The sequence below is a fragment of the Scatophagus argus genome, chromosome 5 (genome assembly GCF_020382885.2).
Source record: "Scatophagus argus isolate fScaArg1 chromosome 5, fScaArg1.pri, whole genome shotgun sequence".
Classification (NCBI taxonomy): domain Eukaryota; kingdom Metazoa; phylum Chordata; class Actinopteri; family Scatophagidae; genus Scatophagus; species Scatophagus argus.
Genome location: NC_058497.1, coordinates 15,371,865 through 15,377,688, shown reverse-complemented (window position 1 = coordinate 15,377,688; position 5,824 = coordinate 15,371,865). Strand labels below are relative to the sequence as shown.

Below are 5,824 nucleotides of genomic sequence, written 5' to 3'. Positions count from 1 at the left end.
CACAGTGGGTGTAGTCAGTGGAGGCTCAGTGACCCGCGGGCAAAACTTTTACCCTCTGACTTCCATACATCAAAACATGTTGTAGGCAGATTAATGCCATACACCAGTCTGAGAGTTACTACTGACAGTGTGTTCATTCCACACACACACACACACACACACACACCTGAAAAGACACAAGAGTGGTATTTTTATACACACACACACACACACACACACACTAGCATAGCCAGTGGTGGTGGGATAAAACTGGCGAATGACAACAAAATACATGCAAATGAAAAATGAATTAAAATAAAAAAAACCATTCACAATAAAAGTCCATTCACTTTCCTTTGGTGTGTTCTCCGTGGTACAAATTCTTTCACATATTAGTCGTACTCGTAAACCGATAACTAACTGGTTATTGTATGGGTGAAACTGGGTGAACTGAAACTTGTATCCGGTCCATCAAAGTAGCCCAGAAATACTGCGTAAGCAAACTCAAACAATCTCCACAGCGTTAAAAAGAGATGTCATGTGTAAGCTATAAACAAGCAGAAATAAAACTACTGTTTACACTCTAATCTTTACAGTTCTGGTCTGTTACATCACATTAAGTCGATAAGACACTGATGAGACGGAGGGAGTCGGCAGGTGTTGGGAGACGTTGTAGAGCTTAGCTGAGGGCAGGCTGACCCTCTGTGCTTTGATTCTGTCACTTTCCCACGCCTCAACACTCCTGTACTCGCATCTCTCTGGTGAACCTGGTCCGCACAGACAAAACGCATTCGGCAACGGCAAAATGTTAAACTGACAACAAACAAGGGTTGTTTTTGTTTTTGCTTTAACGTATTATAACGAAGTAAATACTGACTGCGCCACGTGCTGGCTGTGAAAGTCTGCGTTTAGATCGGTTCCCTATGAACGTCACTTTCACCATGCGGTTTTGTCTGCCACAGGGCACAAAATCTGCTGGAAAAATCGAGACTGAATGGCAATCCAGACAGGTTGGCAGCCCAGCACCACATCTATCTGCTTTCATGTATCCATTATAGACCAAATGAATGAATAAACTAACATTTGTCCTGTGTTACCCCTTAGAAACACTAGAGGCACAGTAGAGTCGTCTGTTTCCACTTTAAGCATTATATTTTCCCACTTGTTTGGAAACAAGAACGTCAAACTGAACTCACCGTTATCTTTAAGACACGTGTTGGTTTGCTGACTGTGACAACCGATCTGCCTACCAACAAGGATCACTGGCATTCACATATATTCACAACACACATCTGGCCTCATAGCCCTGATGAAGACCTACAGTGTTCAAAACATGATGGCTTTAGAAATGATGTAGACATCACAATAAAAATAAATATTTCCTTCCTCATTTGTTACATTTTCTTATATTTGGAGTGCCAGATATCCTTTAATTTTCGCTGTTCTCTTTTCCATTGTTTTCCAAGAGTGCCCCACACATTTTTGATCTATGGCAGATGATAAAAAAACAACAGTTTTGGTCTGAGAGTCAGAGACATGTTAAAGCTGCTGAAGAAGTGAGAGATGGTCTTAAGTTCAGTTGGTTTGGATGGGATTTAAGATTTTAAGGAAGAGTTGCTAAAATAATAATAATTAAAACAAATTAAATCAATAATTAAACTGATACAAATACAGAAGTTAAGATCGTCATCCTTTTTAAAGGAACTTTTCTGAAACTTACCTAAGACTTCAGAGTTTAATGATATTGGCAAATGAAAAGTACAGCGGTCAAAATTAAATGATAAATGGAGCTGCTCAATAACACAACACAACAAATCGGGCCATTTCATCAGAGATTAGAGATCTGGCTGTCTACACTTCAATACATGGTTCTGATAATAAGTACATACTTTTACTTTAGTTGGGTTTTATTGTAGTGGAGTATTTTCACAGTGTGGTATTAGTACTTTGACTTAGGCAAAGGACATTCATATTTCCACTGAATTTCAAACACCATGAGATGAAGACGAATTGCAGAAATCATCTCAACTGAAACTACCGGCGCATAATTAAAACTACAAAATGATTTCATTTGTGGAGGGACAAGTTCATTAAAACAGAGACTCAGGAGCCAGTATGAAGCTTTGGAACCACATTTCATCTGCTCTCTCCCTGTTTGTTTGCCTCAGTCACCCTGATGCCTTTTGCCTCAGCAGTCAGCAGTCCTAACTGCTTGTGGGAACAGTAACTGATCAGCCCTCTCACACCTGTCCAACATAGTCTGCATTTGTGTTTCTGCGTGTGTGAGTGATGTTATCAGCTCTAGTGAACTGGCTGACAAATGGCTTCTCATGCTTACCTCAACTGAAGCCCTTATGGAAAGCTGTCCCGAGGCCCTGAGGGCTCCAACTGGTAAAACCACCTCGTCCGTGGGCTGTGTTAAATTTTACAGCTCGGTCCTTCATTTTTCCACAGATTCGGGAGGCTGAGTGGGAAGAGAAAAGGGGGGGGGTGAAAATATAAATATGAAGGAAACTAATGTCTCAAAGGGCTCTAAATGCAATTAAGAGAAAGCTTTATAATTGCCAATTTCCCATTTAAAATCTAGGTTAAAGCATCTGATAGTGTCATCCAGCCCATCATGCTGCCTGCTAGCTTTAACCAGTGCAATCTTTTCATGCAGAATCCTGCAGATACATGGTAGACCAGGATTAGGCAGACACCCATTGATAATTAACATTCAAAAGAGAGCACTTTCACTTTTTAATCACCTTATATCCAGCCCCTTACACACCCCCCCCCCCCGTCCCAAAGCCCTTCAAAACCAAGAGCTGAGCCCAGCAAAGAATACCCAAACTGCTCTCTCTCAGACACACTGACCGGTCTGACAACAAAGCTATACGAACTGCCTACCGTCAGAGACAGAAAGCAGACACAGATCCCATCCAAGTCAAGAAAGGCACAAAAAAAGATATCACAGCAAGCAAAAGAAAACAGATTCTGTGGCTGCTGTCTGACAGAGATGCATTTCTCCAAAAGTGTAAAACATCCAGTGAAATATGAGACATTTACCTGAAATGACCTCTGAAAATTAAAAATACTCTTAACAGAAGGACAACAGAGCACATCCTTCTTCCAAATATGTAAACGCATCAATCAACAACATGTGGGGCAGCGAATGACCTACACACACACACACAATATACTACATATAATCAATATCAGTGTTGTGTTAATATTCATATTACTATCACTGTCCAAATATTAGGACAGATTGGATTTTGATGCCTTGGCAACATTGGTCCTGAAACTTTCATGCCAATAAAGGCCTTTGAGTTGCACTGAAATGAAGTGAGAGAAAGAGGGAGAGAGCAGGGGGTCCTTGGGACTCACTCAGCTGACAGCTCCTGTCTCTGCCTGTAACGACTTATTTATTCAGGGATAATTAATCAGGCGCAGTTTTCTGGCGGTATGATTAATGCGCTTTGTCATCTCTGCTGCAGCGATGACAATACAGAGGTCTAAGCCTCCACCGCTGGCTCTGATGCAACGGCAAAACGGCCACGGCCCGGTTACTGATGAGCAGTCAAAGTAACTCACTGCAGAGACACGTTAAAACAGGCACACAACTGCAGCCTGCACCGCCTTCTCCATGCTGGGACCATTTAAGGTGGTCTGCTGTCCATCTCGTCTCTTTCTCGTCTTTAGTCAACTAATAGTACTGCATTTCTTTATTTGTTTTTAATTTCATCTGGTGGAATTCGTGGATCTGACCGTGACGACCCATCAAAACTTCGTTTTTCCCACCTACTCGTTGTTTTTCCAGCCCATTCGGAGTCCTTATATTTCCCTTCCCTCCATCCAGCAGCTTTCACGTCTTCTCGGCCTGTCGGGGGGAAGTGTGTTCATGCTGGTCTCCTAACGCCACCTTGTGGTCGTTTCCGTTACCGCAAGTCTAAGCAATTACAATAAACGCACTTTTTTTGTCACGTTATCCAGACATTCTGTGCAGCCGAGTTTACTGTGTTGGAGTTGGCTCCGTGATGAAAACCTTTTGTCGCAAACTCTAAATAAATTGGCCGCCATCTAAAGCGTATCATCCCAAATGGTTTAGCACAAAGAAGGTCACTTAAACCCTTATGTTATCACACCAACACTCTCCAATCTGCAGTGCTGTAGGCTAAAGTGGGACAGACAGACCTCAGAACACCTTTGTTGTCTTAAATTTGCTGGTTTGTTTTTGGGTGTTTGTGTGTGCCGTTTAAGTTCTGCGAAGAAGAAATAAAAACAGAAATCCTTCAAGTAAATATCTCACCTGAAATTGTGCGGTAAGTAAAAGTAACTCAAGTGTTACAGGACGCGGAGAACATGTGGCCAAGGACTACCGGAAACACAGAGGACAGGAGGGAAGTACACAGGTTAAAGTAACATGACTGCACCTGAGGGGGGTGAGGAGGCGTGGCCTGTGGCCTGTGTGGACAGGAGCGCTTGTTTTGTCCATGCTGTGCCCGTGGCATCATCATGTGACTCTTTTATATTGTGATTCCAAAGTGTCTCACTTGTTAGATCTATTAATTTACATAATCCATCAAGCAGTGATTATTGTACATGTGGTATCTGTTGGTTTGTATTGTTGTTTTTCTAAATGACTCGAGAAAGCTCTCTTGAATCCCAAACATTACAATGAAAGAACAAAAAGTCAGGTGTTATCTTTACACATTCTTCATGACGAACACTTACAAAACATATTTACTTATTTGTGCTGATTTTCAAAATGATGGAAATCCAGGTGGCCCAGAGCAGCACTTATACCAAACGAACACAAATGCAGTAAAGCCACATACACTTTATTATTACAAAAGCCTTATATTTTACACACAAAACAGCTGACAGCACTACAGCACATTCTGGCCCTCTCCTGGGTGCTGGCTGGTTCTGCTCGGTTTAGTCCTCTTCAACCTGTCTTGGCTGTGGACAATAAAACAGCAGTTGTCATATTTAACTGCAGATTATGCCCGCTAATACATTTTCCAATTTATCTCATGTCCAGTTATTAAGAATAAATATATCAAATTTTGCCTGAAATCAATTTTAAAAAAAATTATTTGTATGACCAGCAGATGTCGCTATAAAGCCATGTCATTTCAGCTGTTCATCTGTTTCCTTACCTTGGATTTGCCACAGCTTCTGATCTTGTTGCCTTTAGAGAAAAATCAGATTGGGTGATTAGCTCTTCTCAAAGCTCAGAACTATTGTGATTTTCTTTCAGCAAAACTACCCTGATAACCGCTGTGATGGAAACAGAGCTCTAAGACGAGAGTCAGAGAGACATTTCAGCCTCATTTTCTCAATGAAAACGGTTTTCAGAGCGCTCTAGTCTGCGTTCAGCCAGTCTTTCAAACAACATGCTGTATGATAGAATCTCAACCTCACTGACACGCCTCAGCTCTTTTGTTTCACAGGGTTTTGTCTTCTGACACACACAGGATGTAGTTTTCCACTTACCTGCCAGCAGAATGATAGAAAGGAACACAATGATGCCTGCAAAGACCAGACCTCCAACACGTAGTGTATGGTAGTCTGCAAAAGACACACAGGACACACCATCACTGTCACCTACAGCAAACTATCACAGTATTTCCTTTTACATTTTAAATCTCCGTCTCTGGTTTCCTTTTCCTTCCATTTTCCATTATCTCAGGCCTCTTTTACTCCCCATAATCTTCCCTCTGTCGCTGTACTGGCGCCTGCTTTATTTGCCCATTAACATCCACATACACTGACAGAAAGCCCCTTTATCTCGTACATGCTTTCTACATTCTTTTTCTTCAGAGCAGACGTTAAATATTCAAACTATTTTGTCCAA

At 41.6% G+C, this 5,824-nt stretch overlaps 1 long non-coding RNA gene across 3 annotated transcripts; it reads right to left on the bottom strand.

Annotated features, from left to right (window-relative positions):
• Positions 1 to 244: 244 nt before the first annotated feature.
• On the bottom strand, positions 245 to 4,310 carry LOC124059280. 3 transcript variants are annotated; one of them, XR_006843381.1, is made up of 4 exons: positions 3,766 to 4,310; positions 2,318 to 2,443; positions 857 to 951; positions 245 to 746 (listed from the first exon to the last, which is right to left on the bottom strand). It is a non-coding gene; the product is annotated as an uncharacterized LOC124059280 (long non-coding RNA). The 3 variants fall into 3 exon arrangements; XR_006843379.1 differs by lacking the exons at positions 245 to 746; positions 857 to 951 and adding an exon at positions 1,360 to 1,466; XR_006843380.1 differs by lacking the exons at positions 245 to 746; positions 857 to 951 and adding an exon at positions 1,360 to 1,466 and having other exon boundaries at positions 3,770 to 4,310.
• Positions 4,311 to 5,824: the final 1,514 nt, after the last annotated feature.